Consider the following 20,924-nt stretch of genomic DNA (forward strand, 5'->3'; position numbering starts at 1 on the left):
GCTTGTTAAGCAAGGATTGGTTGGGAGCCAAAATGATTACATAGTTACGAGGGGGGATGCCTTTGAGACCTGAAGTTGGCGCTGGCGGCTGCTGGTAGACGTTGTTCTGAGAATGGCGGGTGGCGTCCTTGAGCTTGATACAGGTCAGAAAACTCAGGTTCTCAGTGATGCACGAATGTGTCTGAGATCACATCCACAGTGGCCACCCAGCTCCATTTTGGATGCCTGAACCATGGCCATTTTTATTTTTAAATGCCTTGTTTAATAGTTAAAGCAGATGTACAGTGCATATTTGACAAGCCGTAAGACAGGCTGTTCAAGTCAGCGTAAAGTTCAAGCCAAATCATGTATAAGCCAGAATGACTTCCCCATACCTCACATGGGAAAATGTCTTCCATCAACTGGATGTGGTTCCTATTGTTGCAAACCAGAAACCCTGAATGGTTTCATATCCTTTCTGTCTTATCCCCACCATGGAGCCAATCTCCACTTCCCACCCCAATGGTACGAAATGGTAACCCCAAGGATGAATATACTGAGCAGGATAATTGCCCAGCTGGTCTTGACTTACCCACCCACCCCAGGCTTTCACTGATGGGTTGGAAACACAAATCTTAAATGGAAACAAATCCAGGAAATTTATCTTCTCAACCACCTCGGAGAATCAGAGGTAGTATTTCAAAAGAGCTAATTATAAGGGAGGGAGATTCACCCTTGGCCCTGTGGCCCAGTTAGTATCTTGGCCTGTGGCCCATGCACATTGGCACACCTCCTATTTGGAGGCAAAGCCAAGGAGAGACAGGGGAGCTGGACCTCTCCCTGGAGTCCAGTAGTTGTGGATGAACAGAAAATGTTTGTTGTCTTTCCAGACATTCCATGGTTCTGTGATAAATGGGCACCATTGCTCCCTGCCTTTGTTACTTCACCATGCTCGTGACCTATTGCCTTTCTGTCTCCATCTCCATCTCCTGCCTTCTCCCTCTGGTGAGTATTGATTTCTTTTACCCCTACTATTCGCTCTCACTGTGTCATTGCTTCTCTCCAGGCTCCTTCTGTCTACACCACAGCCTCTTCTGCGTGGAAACGTTGCTGCCTCATGGCTTCTGCCGGCCATGCTGCTACTTAAGTTGATCCCTCAGATCCAAACTTCCCCAAGGAGAGTGTGATTAGATCTGTGATCCCTATTAATCCAGAGAGTCCTGCACAAGTCCTATGGCTTATGGCCACTTTGCTCATAAAGACTAAAGAAATGTCAAACACACAGAGTTAATGGATTTCATTCTAATCCAGTATTTCAGACTCAACATGTACAAACCTAAGCCTGTCATCTTCACTCCCAGATCTGTTCTTCCTCCTGTGCTCCTGAACACAGTATATGTTCTGTAGAAATGTGGTCTTCAAAATGAAGTCCTTGCCTACACCTTACCTCTCCAGCATCGAGTCTTTTTGCTCCCTCTGTCCCACAGCTATCAGAACTTCTCATGTGCTGTGCTGTCCTTAGCCGGTCAGTTGTGTCCAACTCTTTGAGACCCCGTGGACTGTAGCTCACCAGGCTCCTCTGTCCATAGGATTCTCTGGGCAAGAATACTGGAGAGGGTTAGCCATGCCCTTCCCCAGGAGACCTTCCCAACCCAGGAATCGAACTGGTGTCTCCTGCATTGCAGGCGGGCTCTTTACCAGCTGAGCTACCTGGGAAGCCTGAACTTTTCATATATAATTTTTAATATAAAATCAGCTCTTGCCACCCTCTAACCAATGCTTTCCTTTTAACCACACAAGGGCTTTGTTTGGATTTCTCCATCTCAACTTGTATTTCCCTTTCTCTACACAACAGCCCAGTCTGGAGTGTTCAAACATCTCCATCTGCTGAACAACAAACCCTTCAGGGCAAGAATGATGATTTAGTGACCTTTGGAGCTGATCCAGAGGGGATGCCAGCTGCTAAAGGCCAACTTTGCAGTGACCCTGAAAGATTCTTCCCTTAGGGTTCAGTATACCTGACCACCGCCCCCATCCCCTGATTCAACAGCTCGTCTTGAAGAGGTGTGGAAAAACGAGGGTCCTGGAGATAGCCAAGTGGGATGGCATGGTCCTTCCCTTGTGCCAGAGATGACTCAGGTGTGAACAGGTTTGCAGGCTCAGTCCCGAGAGCACCTCTCTCCATAGAGGGGCAACAGCCGAGAGGACGCAGTTACAATCTAGGTGGTCCTTTGCCTGACCTACCTGGGGCTGTGGGGCTGTCTGGCTGCTCTAAGCACCTCTCTGTGGAATGAGTGAATTTTCTCTCGCTCTATTGATTTCACTTGTGATGTTGCAGGATTTCTGGCTCAGGAGTGACTCAGCTGATTTGCCTTCTGACATGCTTCAAGTGGAGTAGGAGGGGGGAAGAATGGTAGGGGATCAAGTTGCAACCAAAGTTTGAGTCTTATGATCATGAAGAGGCCTGGTCTCATGCCCATAAGACCCTGGAGAAGGCCAAAAGGGTCAGGGTCTGCTCCTGAATTTAACCCCAGGGAGGACAGCAGGGCCTGGGGGAACTCTGCCAGCTCAGGAAGGATTTAAAGGGCTGCAGGGTTCACAGGAGAGCCCAGACTCTAGGTCTCTCCCAATGAGCCGCCAGACTTAATGGTGGGAGTCCAGCTGATAGGTGATACCAAACAAGAGGTATATCAAGGTTGAGACAGAAAACAGTCTTCCTGAAAGTTGGAGAAGGAAGTAATTATTTAAAGCAACAAATCAGAGTGAGATCTATTATCAGGTACAGAAACAGTGGGACGTCCCTGGCAGTTCAATGGTCAAGACTCTGTGCTTCAAACACAGGGGGCCCAGGTTTCATCCCTGGTCAGAGAGCTAAGAGTTCACGTGCTGGGCAGCATGGCCAAAAAAAAAAAAAAAGCCTCTCCTCTGAAAACAGAAGCCAGCCCCATGAGTCTAGGCACAGGCTGGGTGGGGAGGATAGACGTCAGAAGAACCATCCTGCATTTATCACTCTGTGCTGGGCACTAGGGGCGCAGAGATGAGTGATGCCCTGGGGGGAATCCCTGTTTGAGTTTAGTGGTGAACACAGACACAGTAAAACTTGGTCAGGGCTAGGGCAGAGGTAGCACCAGGGTTGTAGCACACAGAAGATGAGGCTCTGACTCTGCCTTTTTGGAAAGAGCGACTAGAGGTCCTTCCTCTCAGGGGGACTTGGGGGTCCCTTATAGTGGAGGGGAAGGTCTGAGGGTCCTTTACAGTAGAGGCGAGTTGGTAATTAAAGGATGTAAGAGCAATTACTAGGTGGAAAAGTGAAGCCTGGGTTCTGGCATAGAGGTATGTTACAGCAAAGCCTGCTTGGGGCCCTGCCAACACTGAGATGAGGCTAATGCGCCTATGAAAATTAGCAGCAAATGCTGCAGATGTGGATGGAGGAAGAAGAAAGGGATGTAGTCCTGCTTATGATTTTGGTGGTCTTACCTACTAATAAGGGCTTCCCAGGTGGCCCAGCAGTAATGAATCTGCCTGCCAATGCAGGACACACAGGTTCGATCCCTGGGTCGGGAAGATCCCCGGGAGAAGGAAATGGCTACCCACTCCAGTATTCTTGCCTGGGAGATCCCATGGACAGAGGAGCCTGGTGGGCTACAGTCCATGGGGTCACAAAGGAGTCGGACACAACTTAGCAACTGAACAACAACAAAAAGAAGACCTACTAATAAATACGGATTTTCACACCGCAACCCGAGCATCTGACACGATCAAATTACAACTCTTCCTCTTAAGGAGGGAAGATGGATGTTAGCTTTCTCCTCTTTAGTATGAGTTCCTTTTTTCCTTTAAATGTAGGAGTCTGACTTGGCCTGGCCTCAAGGCAAAAGGGAAACCAAGTCGAGAAGCGGGGAGGAATTGCAACTCCGTGGGCGCTCAGGTGTTCCAGACTCAAACCCAAACTCACAATGTGCTGCAGCAAGGATGCTCTGATTGTCAGCCTACCCACTACTTCTGCCCGGCTGGTGTTGGTGCAGAAATGCGCTGGGGCCCTGGGTGTTGTAGCAGGGTAGAGATTAGGTGATGGTCAGGAATGCTGGGAGCCTCCCGGGAGGGCACTTGCATGACTGAGAAGAAAGACCACAGCTTTCAGTTCAGGATTCAGGTAGTCTTTGCTAGCCGTGTGTTCTTTTTTTTTTTTTTTTTTTTTTTATTTTTAAATTTTACATAATTGTATTAGTTTTGCCAAATATCAAAATGAATCCACCACAGGTATACATGTGTTCCCCATCCTGAACCCTCCTCCCTCCTCCCTCCCCATACCATCCCTCTGGTGTTCTTGAGCAAGTTACCCAGCCCCTCTGAGCCACCAGCTTTGAAATGGAGATTCTAGCACCTGTTTCCTAGGATTGTTTTGAGGATAAATGAGATAATTTTATGTGAAAGAATCTGGCACACAATGGATGTTTGGTTAAAGGGGATTCTCTTCTGCTTTTTCCTCACGTGTATAAAGGGTTAATTCCTGAATAAATATATATTTATATATATATAAAAGAGTTTTTTAAATCAATAAGAGAAAGAACACCTCAATAGAAAAACAGGCAAAAGATAGAAGCAATTAGTAGAAGAATATGTTTTAATGGCTATTAATCATATATAAATATAATATCAGAGACATACAAATATACATCTACATATACATATGTACTTCATTAACAAAAGGGCAGCAGGAGATGAGATGTTTAGATAGCTCACCAACTCAGTGATGTGAATTTGAGTAAACTCCAGGAAATAGTGAAGGACACGAAAGCCTGGCATACTGCAGTTCATGGGTTTGCACAGAGTTGGACAAAACTTAGTAACTGAACAACAATAACAAAAAGGCAAGTTATAACAATAATAAAATATCAACTTGACAAAATTACAAAACATTTACTCATAAGCACAGTGTGTTTCCTTTTAGTGATACAGTGTTGCTCTTTTCCTTATTGATTCATAGGCACTTTTTATCGGTTACATTTTAGCCTTTCCCTTCTCCAGGGGATCTTCCCAACCCAGGTAACCATATGTGTTAGTCATATGTGTTACAAATATTTTTCCAGTTTATCATTTGTCTTTTGACTTCATTTCTGGTATTTTCATTGTACAGAAGTTTAAAATTTTTTATGCACTCCAAATCACCAGTGAATGTTTACCTTTTTGGCTTGACAAGAGGATAAAGTTTCACAGTACACAGCAGAGGAAAGGCTCTCCCTAACGTGAGATTGCCGGCTTGGGGTAGCATGGATTGGGATTACTTGTATAGCTCTTCCTAGTCTCTCTCCTGGGAGAAGGCAAAGGCAATCCACTCCAGTACTCTTGCCTGGAAAATCCCATGGACGGAGGAGCCTGGTAGGCTGCAGTCCAAGGGGTCGCTAGGAGTTGGACACGACTGAGTGACTTCACTTTCACTTTTCACTTTCATGCATTGGAGAAGGAAATGGCAACCCACTCCAGTGTTCTTGCCTGGAGAATCCCAGGGACGGGGGAGCCTGGTGGGCTGCCATCTATGGGGTCGCACAGAGTCAGACACGACTGAAGTGACTTAGCAATAGCAGTAGCAGTCTCTCTCCTAGTCTCTGACTATAAATGTTTCTTATGATGTAATCTTAAAAAGACTTGGCTTCCCATATAAGTGTGAGCCCGGGACCTAGTCCCATCAAAAGCTGTTTTTTTCATTGAAAATTAATTGTCTATGATCTGGTTTATACATTGGTCTAAAGAGTTTGGTTACTGTGAGTCTGCCCTAGAGGCGAAACTGTTTTCCATACTGACAAATCAGGTTCTTGAGCTGTACATCTGAGAATCAGAGTCCAGTTTGAGTTAATTCATCCAGACCTTTTTGAGAAAAGTCAGTCTTACCATGTTCTCTTGGAGATAATCTCCAACATTTCCAGTGCTATGCAAATACCTTTCTTAATAATAGGTACCTTTCTTAATCATAGAAGGCAAATCTGCCAGAAACCCCATAAATAATAATCACACTTACCCCCTTATTAAGCACTTTCTAGCTGCCTGGCACTGTTCTTGGCACATTTAATGGACTAGTTAATAGCCAGAACATTTCTATCATGTCAACAATATTAGTTTCTAATTTACAGATGAAGAAAATGGGACCTAGAGAAATGGAGTAACTTGACCAAAGTTTACTAAGTCAAAAAGTAGTGCTGTCAGGATTTGAACCCTGGACCATCTGCTTTCCTCTGTGCTTATGTTGGTTGTAGTTGATTATGACCCTGTCTTGAATTCTCCCTTTAGCTTGAAACTGAAAAGTGAAAGTCGCTCAGTCGTGTCCAACTCTTTGTGACCTCATGGACTATACAGTCCATGGAATTCTCCAGGCCAGTATACTGGAGTGGGTAGCCTTTCCCTTCTCCAGCAGATCTTCCCAACCCAGGGATTGAACCCAGGTTTCCCACATGGCAGGCGGGAGCCACAGGGGAAGCCCAAGAATACTAGGGTGTGTAGCCTATCTCTTCTCCAGGGGATCTTCCCGACCCAGGAATCGAACCAGGGTCTCCTGCACTGCAGGCAGATTCTTTACCAACTGAGCTATCAGGGAAGGGATCTTTACTATAATCTATAGTCTATATTTAATATAATCTTTACTATATTCCAAAAACAAATTGATAACCCCTTTCCCACTAATTTCTTACTTTCCTTCTGAATTTTCAAGTCTCCAGCCCTAAATCACATAGGTGGGCACCTTGGAAGTAACACAAAGGGACTATCAGCAAAATACTCTTTTTTTAAAAAAATATTTATTTATTTGGCTGCACCGGGTCTTAGTTGCGGCAGGCGGTATCTTTAGTTGTGGCATGTAGGATCTAGTTCCCTGACCAGGGATCAAACCCAGACCATCCTGCACTGGGAGTATGGCATCTTAGCCACTGGACCACTAGGAAGATGGGAGAGAGTGTGCACTCAGTAGTGCCCAACTCGTTGTGACCCCATGGACTGTAGCCTGCCAAGTTCCTTGGTCTGTAGATTTTTTCCAGGCAAGAATACTGGAGTGGGTTGCCATTTCCTACTCCAGAGGATCTTCCCCAGCTGGGAATTGAACCCCCATCTCCTACATCTCCTGCATTGGCAGGTGTACTCTTACCACTGAGCCACCAGAGAAGAACCACGAGGGAAGTCCCTGCCAAATCCTTCCCAGAAAACATGGACTTCCATTCTTCCACTAGCTTTGTGGCTGTTGTGTCAAATTTAAAATACAGAGTTTCTTGTGCATTGCCTCTGAGCCAGAAGACGCATCAAAAGGCTGACACATTGCATATGAGATCTTAGGCCTCAAGGAAAGTGTCTGTCCCTTACTGTTTTCCAAAGTACTGCTTTAGCTCTTTATTTTCTGAATGTGAATACAGACCTTTATTTACCAGCTTCAGATGGTTTTTAGTAATGCTCAAACAACTAAAATTGACCAGTCTATAATTGAATGGAGTTATTTGGAGGATATAAAAATACTTGGCAATTTTGTTTTATGTAGTGCTATTTTTATGAAGGCTAGAAAACATTTTGTAGACAGAAAAGTGGAAAATAGAAAAGGAGAGCACATTGTGCTGTGGGAAGTAATAAGAGAGAAACAGCTGGGGGGAAAAGAAGGGAAATTAATAATTGATCATCACTTACAGTTGCCAGTCATTGCGCTAGATGCCCCATTTATATCATCTTATTTAACCTCCACAGCCAGCCCAGGACACAGAGGCATTGCATCCCTTTTGTGGATTAGGAAATTGGCTCAGAAAGGTTGAGTAGCTTGTCCAGTCCTTGCAGCATGGGGATTCGAGCGCCCTGGACACAGAAAGGAAGCAAAGATGACAAAACTCAAACTGAAGCCCAGCAGATCCCTGAAAAGATCAAAGTGCAACTAACTAGAGGTGAAGTAAAGGGTGAACAGAGGTTCTTCTCGTCGCTAGAAGAGGTACGGCTTCTGCCTCTGCCAGCCTGAAGCAGGCAGGGGCAGATGGCTGGAACTGCTGCTGATGGAGGTTGAGATGGAAGATGGCTAGAATGGCTGGAACTGCTGCTGATGGAGGTTGAGATGGAAGATGGCTAGGGGCCCTCAGCAAGTCAGGGAGGTTGCGGTTTCCAGGAAAACAGAGTGAGGAGGACCTGCGTTCAGGCAAAGATGTGTTGGACTTGGCACAGAGAAAGGGGCCCTATTCCTCTCTAGGACAGAAGACTTGAACTCAGCGTGTGGCTCCTCTCTTTTGGAGGAACATTCTTTGTCAAAATCTTCCATTAGGAAAGCCAGACATGGGATTTCCCTGATGGTCTAGTGGTTAAGAATCCGCCTTCCAGCACAGGGGGCTTGAGTTCATCCCTGGTCAAGGAACTAAAATCCTACATGCCACGAGGCAACTAAGCCCATGCCACAACTACTGAGCTCACGTACGCTCTAGAGACTGTGTGCCGCAATTAAGAGAAGCCTGCACACCACAACTAGAGAAGCCCCCGAATGCTGCAACCAGAGAAAGCCCATGCATTGCAATGAAGACCCAACACAGCCAAAAAGACTTTGCCATCATGTTATCAGTAATGCTTCAGCAAACCAGCAAGATCTTCTCTGGTCATATGAGTAAGAATGATGCAAGAAGGTTTCAGACCATTCAGAAAGGTACTTACTAAAAAAAAGCCCCACATTTTCTGTGTGCCAGGCATGACTTAAGAGATGGAGATAAAATGTTAAGTCCAAATACCATTTGATCCTTGCCCTTTGGAACTGCAGTTTAGTGGAGGTGACAGATAACTAATCACATGATCATACAGATAAATGTAAAATTAAAATTTTAAAAGTAATCCAAAGGAAAGATATACGATACTATAAGAGCTTATAATCAGTAAGGCATCCTCGAGAAAGCAATGCTTGTGCTCTGATGCAGGGAATGAGTAGAAGTTAATTACATGAAGAAAGAATGTGTGTGCTTGTGCTAAGTCACTTCAGTCATGTCCAACTCTACAACTTTATAGACCATAGCCCACTAGCCTCCTCTGTCCATGCGGATTCTCCAGGCAAGAATACTGAAGTGGGTTGCCATGCCCTCCTCCAGGGTTCAAAACCATGCCTCTTACATCTCCTGCATTGGTAGGCAGGTTCTTTACCACTGCCCTACCTGGGAACCCCCAAAGGAAGAATATTAAGAATATTACATTCCAAATGGAGAAACCATCAAGTGCAAAAGTCTCTTGTTTTAAACGGTTCATTCTGCAGAATAGAGGGTTAGTGCAAGATCAGGACTTTGTACACTTTTTTATAGGCTCTCTAGATTGCTCCTCTTCCAACTGGAAACTTCCCTAATGGCCATAAAGTCCACATTTCAGGTCAATGATAGTGCTTCTATCTTTAAGCATAAGATGCTTTCAATTTATGCATGCATCGCACACACAAGTACTCACCCATCCAATCAGATCTCCAACCAAGTATCTATTCATTTGTATATCCATTTAATCACCCATCATACCGATCATCAGTCCATGCATCATCTACCCATTCACCAGACAACCATGCATCTATCCAAGTATCTACACACCCACCCACATTTTATCTTGCCATTTATTTGTATATCCACTATCTGTTCACTCACCCACCCATCTATTCTCCATTCATTTCCCCATATGTCCATCAATTTGTTTATCCATTCATGTAGCCTATATTTATTTATCTCTCTGTAACATAATAAATATGTTTGATCTCAACCCTTGATTCCTGACACAGAGCTCCTAAATGCCTTGGAATTTCCTGGGTGATTGAAAAATCTTTTGTTCTCATAAGGCAATCCTGAATAGCTTCAGAATGGGGCTTCTTACCAGGAAGATCAAGCCATGATTAGAAGCTTGGAACTTTCAGCCTGATCCTCCATCCTCTGGGGAGTAGAGAAGGACTGGAGATTGAGTTAATCAATCATGCCTGTGTGCTAAGTCGCTTCATTCATGTCCAACTCTTTGCAGTCCTGTGGACTGCAGCCTGCCAGGCTCCTCTGTCAACAGGATTGTCCAGGCAAGAATACTGGAGTGGGTTGCTGTGCCCTCCTCCAGGGGATCTTCCCAACTCAAGGATAGAATCTGTGTCTCCTGCATCTCCTGCATTGGCAGGTGAATTCTTTACTGCTGAGTCACGTGGGAAGCCCAATCAATCATGCCTACAGTGATGAAATTTTCATAAAAATCCCTAAGGTATGGGGTTTAGAGAGGTTCCAAGTTGGTGAATGAATGTATCTGTGTTCTGGGAGGGTGGCACACCCAAGACTTCACCTAGACAGAAAATCTTGTGCTAAGGACCCTTCTAAACCTTTCCCTATATACCTCTTCATTTGGTTGTTCATTTTATCTGTTACAATATCCTTATAATAAACTGGTAAACAGAACTAAAGTATTTCCCTGAGTTCTGCGATCCATTATAGCCAATTATCAAACCTGAGGAGAGAGTCCTGGGAAACCATAATTTATAACCAACTTGGGTAAAAGTGTGAGTAACCTGGTTCCCCTCTATTTGTGATTAACATTGAAGGTGAAGGGAGTAGTCTTGTGGGGATGAGTCTTTAACCTGTGGGGGATCCAAGCAGTTAGTGTCAGAACTATTTAATGTGAGGGGAAAATCCACATGCTTGATGTCAGAAGTGTTGTTAGAGACAAGTTTCCTTTTATCCTCTTCTCCAACAAACCAACCAACCATTTATTCATGTATATATTCACTGATGGCTCAGACTATAGAGAATCTGCTTGCAATGCAAGAGACTCGGGTTCGATCCCTGGGTTAGAAAGATCCTTTGGAGAAGGGAGTGGCTATCCACTCCAGTATTCTTGCCTGGAGAATTCCATGGGCAGAGGAGCCTGGTGGGCTACAGTCCATGGAGTTGCAAAGAGTCGGACATGACTAAGAACCTAACACTATGCATTCACCAGTCCTTCCATTCATCCACCCATCTATCTGTATACTCATCCATTTTTATTGGTGCTGTGACAAACCGCCACAGAATTAGTGACTTGAAACAACGTAGAAGGATTTCCCTGCTGGTCCAGTGGCTAAGAATCAGTGCTCCCAATGCAGGGGGCCCTAGGTTCGATCCCTAGTCAGGGAACTAAACCTTATATGCTGCAATGAAGATTCCACATGCCATAACTTAAGACCTGGTACAGCCAAATAAATAAATATTTAAAACAATAATAGCAACACAGATTGATTATTTTATAGTTTTAGAGTTCAGCAGTCCAAAATAGGTCTTAAGCGTTAAAATCAAAATGTAGTTGGAACTTCTCTGGAAGTCCAGTGGTTAAGACTCTGTGCTTCCGATGCAGTGGGCACAGGTTCCACCCTGGTCAGGGCACTAAGATCCCACATGTTTCATGGCCCAGCCAAAGAAAAATGTGAGTAAAATAGCAGTACTTCTGGAGGCCCTAGGGAAGAATGTGTTTCCTTGCCTTTTCCAGCTCCTAAAGACCACCTGCATTCCTGGTCTCCTTCCTTAAACTTTAAAACCAGAAGCCTACCATCTTCAAATCTCTAACTCTGTCCCTTCTGCCTTCTTCTAAAGGTACTTGTGATTACATTGGGCCCACCCAGATAATCCAGGATAATCTCTCCATCTCAAGGTCAGTTGATTAGTAAGCTTAATTCCCCTTTGCCATGTAATCTAACATATTCACAAATTTCAGGAATGTTAAAATATCTTTGGGAGCCATCATTTTGCCTATCACATAATGTATTCACTTATGCATTCATTTATCTATCTGTTCGCTAGACCATCTTTGTGTTCATCCACCAATCCATCAGTTTGGTTACCCATTCAATCATCTAATATCTATGCACCCACATGCCTATCTATCTATCTATTCATCCATCCATTGTACATTTATTTATCCATTTATCCAACTAAATCACTCACTTGCCCACCACCCATTCATCTGTCATATCAGTCATCCATCCTAATTTCATTATATCCATTTATCCATTCAACCATCCATTCCTTCACCAATCATTCATGCATCATTTTTTTCATTTTATCATGCTCTGCTTTATTGTGCTTCACAGATATTTCATTTTTTCATGCATCATTTTAACTATCCAACCACCCATCTAATCATTCATGAACTACCCCTATCTACCTTGACTTTTCAAATGAATTAAACACTACCCTTCCAAGACCACATACTCTGTCTCTCTCACACACACACACACACACACCACTATTTGAACATACTTACCAAAACAGACTGTCCTACCTGAATCTTTGCCATTTGCTTTCAACCACTCATTTTTTTCTGATCCTAACTCCCAAAGACTTGGACCCCCGGCTCCTAATCCTGACTCAGTTTTGCCTGTCCTTTGTACTTGCTCAACGTCAATGGGTCTTCCAGGAATCTTACTTCATTTACAGAGCCCTGCCTGTGTTGACTCTGATCTGCCCTTGTCCTTGTTACACCCAGAAGCAGTAAAGAAAATAAGTGATCTTGCAATACGTGAGCATTTGTGCAAGGAAGGTATTGGATCAAAGCTGTGTCTCAGTGTTTTCTCTGCTGCACTTCCCTGTGACCCCGATCAGGAAGTTTGGATGAAACCTATACTCCTCACGGTCTAGGCTGATTTTTTTCCTCCTAGGGAAGTAAGACAAATAGTATTGAAAATATTTATGGTGTAATGGTTATAAAAGTGTTTTGGAAAAAAAAAAAAAAGGCCATTTAAAAATTTCAAGAATTTCCATTATATAAGGAAAAACTAAATAAATCTGGCTAACTTTATGTTTTAATATTTATTTTTAAAATAATTTATGACATGTACACACTGCCCTATTTATTTATTTATATTTAATTTACTTAATTAATTTATGGCTCTCCTGGGTCTTCATTGCTGTATTCGTATTTTCTCTAGTTGCAGAGAGCTGGGGCTACTCTCTAGTTTCTGTGTGTGGGCTTCTCATTCAAGTGTCTTCTCTTGTTGCAGAGCACAGACTGTAGGCACATGGGCTTCAGTAGTTGCAGCAAGGCTCAGTCGTTGTGACTTGCTGGATCTAGGGCACACGGGCTTCAGTAGTTGTGGCACAGGGGCTCAGTAGTTACAGTTCATGGGCTCTAGAACATGGGTTCAATAGTTGTGGTGCATGGGTTTAGTTGCTCGGAGGCAGGTGGGATCTTCCCGGGCCAGGGATCAAACCCATGTCCCCTGCACTGGCAGGCCATTCTTATCCACTGAACCATCAGGAAAGTCCTGGCTAACTTTATTTTTAATGTTTTGCTTTCCCCCCAGACTTTTGCCCTATAAATACTAGTAATACGTTGAGAAAGCTTATGCTACTGAAGCAAAAGCATTAATAGCGGTGATAACTCTAAATCATCACTCTTTCACCAACACCATCATGATTTATAGTTGTCAGAACTGGTAATGGTCTTGCACCTCAAGTGGAACCATAGATAAGGTACCTCAGTGCTCAGCTAAAATGCCACCCCCTGCTCTGCTGCTCAGGACAGCACATCAGAATACAAATGAATATGAATGACATTATTATAAGAATATATGCTCCCATTTATTTATTTTTTAAAAGGTAAATCATTTAGACTGTGTTCCTTTATATATGAGCAGTGACAGATTACTTGCCATATCCTGCATAACTGGCCATGTCAAGACATGACACTGAGAACCATGGCTAAATGAAAGCTAGATTCCTGTATAGTTTTAAGGTCAACAATCCATCACGGGTACATATTTAAACTGGAATGAAATTATTTGGGCAAATCTTGGTAGCCCAGCTCTTCTCATGCAAATGTTATTTACTTATTGGGTAATCAGAAGGCAGAAAACCAGGTACTTCTTCATGGAACTCAACAGTAGCTCTTTAGAGGGCAATTGTTTACACTTCTTCAAAACTGTTAAAGAAAAATTTAATGAAAAATGTGCTGCTATCCAAAAGAGTATTTTAGAAATGCATGAAGAGAGGCAGTGTCCTGGCGATTCTCTATGACCGATGGGCAGTCTGGTCTGGGAAGATGTCACACCCCAGCAGTTGGAAGAGTCTATGGCCCTAACTCAAAAGACTTTGGAGGCACTGACATTTCAACAACACGAGGACACTGGTTTATAAATATGGGCTCTGGTCATCGCTAAGACACATGCAAATTATACATAGTGGGTTTATACTTGATGTCTCATGTAGAAAATGCTACACCTGGAATCTTCAATAATGATTCTTGGTTTTACGCCAAAGCTCTTTAAGATGCTGCATCTCATTTGACCCTGATGATACCTTGAGAGATTGCCTAGACAGGGCATCATCCCCATTTTACAGATGAAATGACTGCCTCATTGTGGTCACTGTCAAAGTCGATGTCTGGAGTTGGCAAACAGGTTTCACACTGCAAATCCTTCCTACTTTCGTGCTTGTCAAGTCACTTCAGTCACGTTCGAGTCTTTGCAACCCTTCGGACTATAGCCTGGCAGGCTCCTCTGTCCATGGGATTCTCCAGGCAAGAATACTGGAGTGGGTTGCCATGTCCTTCTCCAGGGGATCTTCCCAATCCAAGGATCGAACCCTTGACTCTTACGTCTCCTGCATTGGTAAGTGAGTTCTTTACTACTAGCGCCACCTGGGAAGCCCATCCTCCTTCCTACTTCACCCTACCAAGTAGTGGGGACAGTATAAGGGTTTGAATCCTTGCATGTGGGGGTCGTTGAAGGACATCTTGGAGGGTGTCTACCATGCAACATGGAAACTAATGAATTTTAAAGAACTGTAGTGCTTAATTCCCAGGGTGAAAACAGCAATGTGTTTATTGCCAGTTTGCAAATAGTCCTGTCTCTAAATTAGTCAGTACTGCTTATGGTAGAATTTCGTACATAAGAGAAAGGATTCCGAAGCAACCTGAGGCTTGGTAAAAAGCTTAAGCTTGAGCATGTTTTTATGGCTCGAATGGTCTAACTGTCGCTGCAGGAAAGTACACTGCTGAGCGAGAATGAAGGATTTATGGAACTATTTCAGGGTAGGGTGATCAGTGTTTTCAAAAATCCTGCCCAAGAACATTTGAGGTGTGAGTTTCCATAAATCATGGTTACTGAAAGTGGGCACAGTCATTTATATGTATAAACTCAGATTAAAAAAAATCAAAATAGTAGCAGTGTCATACCTGGGTGAAAGAGCTCTACAGCACTTTAAGAGTTAAATCAGCCCAATTAATCCATGAGAGATGGAGGCCATATACATCAGCAGAAGTCACTTGAAAAGACAGAGGGTCCCTCAGGCCAAAAGCAAGAAGGACAGAGACTGACTTGGGTCGAATCAATAGAACTAATATGTTTCAAAAAAACAAGTCAACAGAACTGGGAAGGTCTATACAGAACTTAGGAAAATGGGGGTCAGAGGAAGGAATGTAATTAACAATTAGTTGAGCAGTTACCACGTGCTGAGTAGTTTGTATGAATAATTTAATTCATGCATGCATGTGTGCTCAGTCGCTTCAGTTGTGTGGGACTCTTTTTGACCCCATGGACTGTATGTACCCCACTAGGCTTCTCTGTCCATGGGATTTTCCAAGCAAGTATACTGGAGTGGGTTGCCATGCCCTCCTCCAGGGAATCTTCCCAACCCAAGGATCAAACCCAGGTCTCCTGTATTGGCAGGTGGATTCTTCACCACTAAGCCACTGGGGAAGCCCAGTTTAATTTATACAACCTATTATTTATACAACAACCCTATAATCAAAATCAAAAAACTCTAAGTAACTTTCCTAAGGTCACCAGTGGCAGAGCTGGAATTAGAATCAGATCTTTTGGTCTCCAAATCCTGTGGACTTAACTATTCTTATCCAGTTTCATCCTGGGGAAAGTGCTTTTGCCAGGCCAGGACACTGCCACCAGCTATACTTTTTTTTTTTAATATTTACTTTTATTTATTTACTTGGCTACACCAGGTCTTAGTTGCAGCATGTGAAACTATAGTTGGAGCATGTGGGATCTAGTTCTCCAACCAGAGATGAAACCTGGGCCCCCTGCGTGGGGAGTGTGGAGTCTTAGCCACTGGACCACCGGGGAAGTTCCTATATGTGCATGTGGTGTATGGTTAGTTGCTCAGTTGTTGGCTCTTTATAGTTTTTTAATTCTTCTTTGGGCATTACCTCCACACACCATGGGTCACTGGCATCTTCTCAGTGGCAGATCATAGGCACATGATTTTGAGCTGTAAGGAAGAACAGAGCTGATGCTGCCCACTCTCCTCCCTTAATAGATGATATCTGTGAGTTTATTTTTGCAAACCGCCACAAACCCCTCTCCACCAGCTCTGGGGAATAAGAGCCATGGTTTAGCAGGGGAATTCCATTTTTGGCAATTGGTGAGAGTGACTCTAAAGAGATGCTGTTGATTTTCTTAGGTGGTTTGTTGTATTCGTCATGGTCTAATCAGAAAACAAAACATTCTGAGAGGTTAACACACAAGGACTTCATCAGAGGACAAAGAGGTCTGGGACCAGCATTGCTTATAAATTGGCTTAGAATTTTTGCAAGGACAACACTATTGGAAAAAAGTATATGGCCTCATAAGATATTACTTTGAAGGACAAAACTCACTGGGAGTGATCATCCTGGTACACTTTGTGTGTTAGTCACTCAGTGGTGTCTGACTCTTCATGACCCCATGGACCATAGTCTGCGAGGCTCCTCTGTCCATGGGATTCTCCAGGCAAGAATATTGGAGTGGGTTGCCATGCCCTCCTCCAGGGGATCTTTCAGAGCCAGGGGTCAAACCTTGGTCTCCTGCATTGCAGGCATATTCTTTACCATCTAAGCTACCAGGGAAGCCTGATGGTATACTTAAGATCTCAGCTAATGGGCAGCTTTACTGACTTCCTTAGTCAAGGCATATCCTTCCAGCACGGGCTCTGATGGCACCATGTGCCCCTCCTTTATGGCACTTACTACTGCCGCTGTGTTTTACATTTTTTTGCACAATTAGTTGACTAACAACTGTCTGCAAACTCCACAAAGGCTGAGTTTTTGCTGCATTTTAAAAAATTAATTTTATTATTTATTTACGTTCGGCTGTGCTAGGTCTTTGTTGCAGTCTGCGGGTTTTCTCTAGCTGTGGCAAAAGGGGGCTACTCTTCATTGGGGTGCATGGGCTTCTCATTGGCTTCTCCTGTTGCAGAGCACTGGCCCTAGCACACACGGGCTCAGTAGTTGAAGTGCTGCGTCTTTGTCTCTTTGCGTGGGCTTTCCTTAGTTGCAGCGAGCAGGGGCTACTCTTCATTGGGGTGCACGGGCTTCTCACTGCAGTGGCTTCTCCTGTTGCAGCTTGTGAGTTCTAGAGCGTGGACTCAGTCATTGTGGTACAGAGGCTTAGTTGCTCTGAGGCATGTGAGATCCTCCCGGACCAGGAATCAAACCTGTGTCCCTGTACTGGCAGGATGATTCTGAAACACTGGACCATCAGGGAAGTCCCTGTGCTGCATTTTATTCACCACTGTGTCCCCAGCACCTATTCACAGTGCTTGTCAGTTGCAGACAGTCAGTGAGTGTCCTTTCAATGTATGCATTCAATTATAAGCATCGATCTCCTTAGATATCTACCAAGATAAATGAAAACATATGTCCACACAAACACTTGTAGGTAATGTTCATAGCAGTGTTATTCATAATAGCTCCAAAATGGAAACCATCCAGATATCCATTAGTTCATGAGTCAGTAAGTAAAAGATGGCATATCCATACAAAGGAAGACTCTGCAGCGGTAAAAAGGAAGAAACTGACAATATATCCTACAACAGGGATGAACCATAAAGATACTGTTTTACGGGAAATAAGCCAGACACAAATGACAGTATAGTGCACTATTCCATAAACATGAAATTCTAGAAAAGGCATGACTGTAGAGATGAAGGCAGGTCAATGGTTGCCTGGGCCTAGGACTGGGAGTGGGAAGTGACTGCAAACAGGAAGAAGGGAACTCCTGGGGGTGATGGAGCTGTTCTAAAACTGGATTGTGGTAAAGGTTGCACAACTGTATACATTTACTAAAAATCATTAAACTGTACACCTACAGTAGGTGAGTTATATGGTATGAGAATTATCCTGAATAAAGCTGTTAAAAATGTTCAGAAACAGTCTCCTTATTTAGTCATTTTATCCTAACTTACATTCTGGGAATATTATTTCTGCGGGACATTGTGCCAGAGACTGCTAATTGAGCCCACTGTTTAATGACAGAAACTCAATTTTTTTTTATTAAATTATAGTTGATTTACAATATTGTGTTTGTTTCAGGTGTACAGAAAAGTGATTCAGTCATATATATATATTGCTAAGTCACTTCAGTCGTGTCCGACTCTGTGCAACCCCATAGACAGCAGCCCATCAGGCTTCCCCGTCCCTGGGATTCTCCAGGCAAGAAAACTGGAGTGGGTTGCCATTGCCTTCTCCAATGCATGAAAGTAAAAAGTGAAAGTGAAGTTGCTCAGTCGTGTCCAACTCTTAGTGACCCCATGGACTGCATCCTACCAGGCTCCTCCGTCCATGGATTTTCTAGGCAAGAGTACTGGAGTGGGGTGCCATTGCCTTCTCCAATATATATATATATATATATATATGTGCATATATATATATACTTTTCAGATTCTTTTCCATTATAGGTTATTACAATACATTGAATATAGTTCCCTGTACTGCACAGCAGGTCCTTGTTGTCTGCTTTGTATATAGCAGTGTGTCTGTTAGTTCCATACTGCTAATGTATCCCTCTCCCCCTTTCCTCTTTGGTTTGTTTTCTATGTCTGTGAGTCTATTTCTGTTTTGTAAATAAGTTCTCTTGTGATATGTTTTAGATTCCACATAAGTGATATTATATGATGTTTGTCTTTCTCTGACTTACTTCATTTAGTATGATAATCTCTAGGTCCATCAGTGTTGTTACAAATGACAATTTTTTTTTTAACAGCTGAGTAATATTGCCACATATATAGTGTACATCTTTTTTATCCATTCGTCTGTTGATGGACATTTAAAGACTTTGATTTTTAACTTGACATATGGCCAAGTGAATTAAAAAAAAAAAAATGCCATATTTCCCAGCCTCTTCTGCAGCGTGGTGTGGCCATGTGACTGAGTTCTGGCCAATGAAATGTAAGCATAAGTGATGTGTAGTGTTTCCAGGAAGGCTGTTTAAGGGCCATGACTCAGCTTTAATTTTTTCCAATTTGTCTTTCCTTTTTCCATCCAAAAAAAAAAAAAAAAAAAAATACGGACTGGTGTTCCAGCAGCTATGGACCATGAAGTTACCTGAGGAATGAAAGCTAAAGATGGTGGAGCGAAAATACTGAATCCTGGATTGCTGACGATACCACAGAGCTCCAGGCCTCTCTTGAAATGGGTGCTTCCTAGATTTCTTATGAGAAAGACAAAAATAAACTTCAATCTTAAAAAAAAAAAAATTATTTATTTGGGTGCCCTGGATCTTAGTTGCAGCATGTGAACTCTTGGTTGAGGTATGTGGGATCTGGTTCCCTGACCAGGGATCAAACCCATGCCCCCTGCATTGGGAGTTGGAGTCTTAGCCCCTGGACTGGCAGGTAAGTGCGCTCCACTGGATAGTTTTGCATCTGGCCAGGAGAGGAGGATAGGAGAAGGGTTTGGAGGATCACTTAGGAAGTTTTAGAGGATGCTTAGAAATGAAATATACTTTTATTACTTCTATCCTGATTCCATTAGAGCTCAGTCACAAGGACCTATCTGATTACTAAGCAATGTAGTTTTGCTTTGAGCCTAGGAGGAAAATGAACTGGGCTGGGGAAAGCAGCCATTTCACAAATATATAAGCAAGAACAATAGAGAAGCTCACCGTCTAGAGGACTTCCCTGATGGTCCAGTGGTTAAGAATCCGCCTGCCAATGCAGGGGACATGGGTTCAATCCCTGGTTTGCCAAGATTTCACATGCTGCAGGCAACTGAGCCCACAGGCCCCAACTGCTGAGCCTACGAGCTGCAACTACTGAAGCTCTTGCCCCTGGAGCCTGTGCCCCGAAACAAGAGAAGCCAACACACCGAGAAGCCCTTGTGCTGCAACTAGAGAGTAGTCTGCGTGCAGCAACGAAGACCCAGCGCAGCCAAAAATAAATAAACAAAATTTTTTAAAAAGAAGCTCACAGTCTAAAAACAGACAAGTGAACAGAGGCGGAAAGACAAGAGAGAATGCGGTCAGGCAGGATGCAGCTCATGTTCGTGGAGCTGCCGTCACAAAGTTCCAGAACTGTCGGAAGCCCTTATGTGGCTCCCCTTCAGAGCTCCTAAGGATTGCTTTCTTTGTAAACAAGGATGTACTATATGGTACAGAAAGTCATGCATCACTGGTGTCACCCGGCATCAGAACTCCAGGACCTCTTAGTGGCAACCACGTCCGTCCCTGTCAGCTGCTGCAGCATCCAGCTCTGCAAGGGCTGGATGACTCCACGTAACTGTACCCCAATAATTCTTTGCCCTGTGGCCCTGCTGCACACTCCTTGACACCAAGTTTTGGGGCCACCCCAGAACCCAAACTGGCACCTAAGTACAAACAACTGGAGTGAATAAGAAATCATTCAAGATGAATTGGTAGATAAGCTTCCTTCCATTCCACCTCCCACAGGCTGTACTGAGTCTCATTTTATATGGATTCTGAGAGGACGATCTCTTGAGTGGGAGCCATCAGCAGCACTTAGAGGAGGAGATGTCCAATTATCCTGGCACTGGCTCTTCCCTGCCTTCCTCCTTTTGCCTCTCATTCCTGCCCTACGCAGTCAGGCTCTGCGTTCTGGAAAACCCAGGCTAAGACGTCCCCATGGATGGATACAACCAGAAGACACTTAGCTGTCTGGGTTTCCTTGCCAGCCTCTGGATACTGTGGAAGCATTTTAAGGGTCTGATTCCACTCACCTTGCTCAGTTCTACAGACCAGATTCTTCGAAGGT

The sequence above is a fragment of the Bubalus bubalis genome, chromosome 14, assembly GCF_019923935.1.
Source record: "Bubalus bubalis isolate 160015118507 breed Murrah chromosome 14, NDDB_SH_1, whole genome shotgun sequence".
NCBI lineage: Eukaryota > Metazoa > Chordata > Mammalia > Artiodactyla > Bovidae > Bubalus > Bubalus bubalis.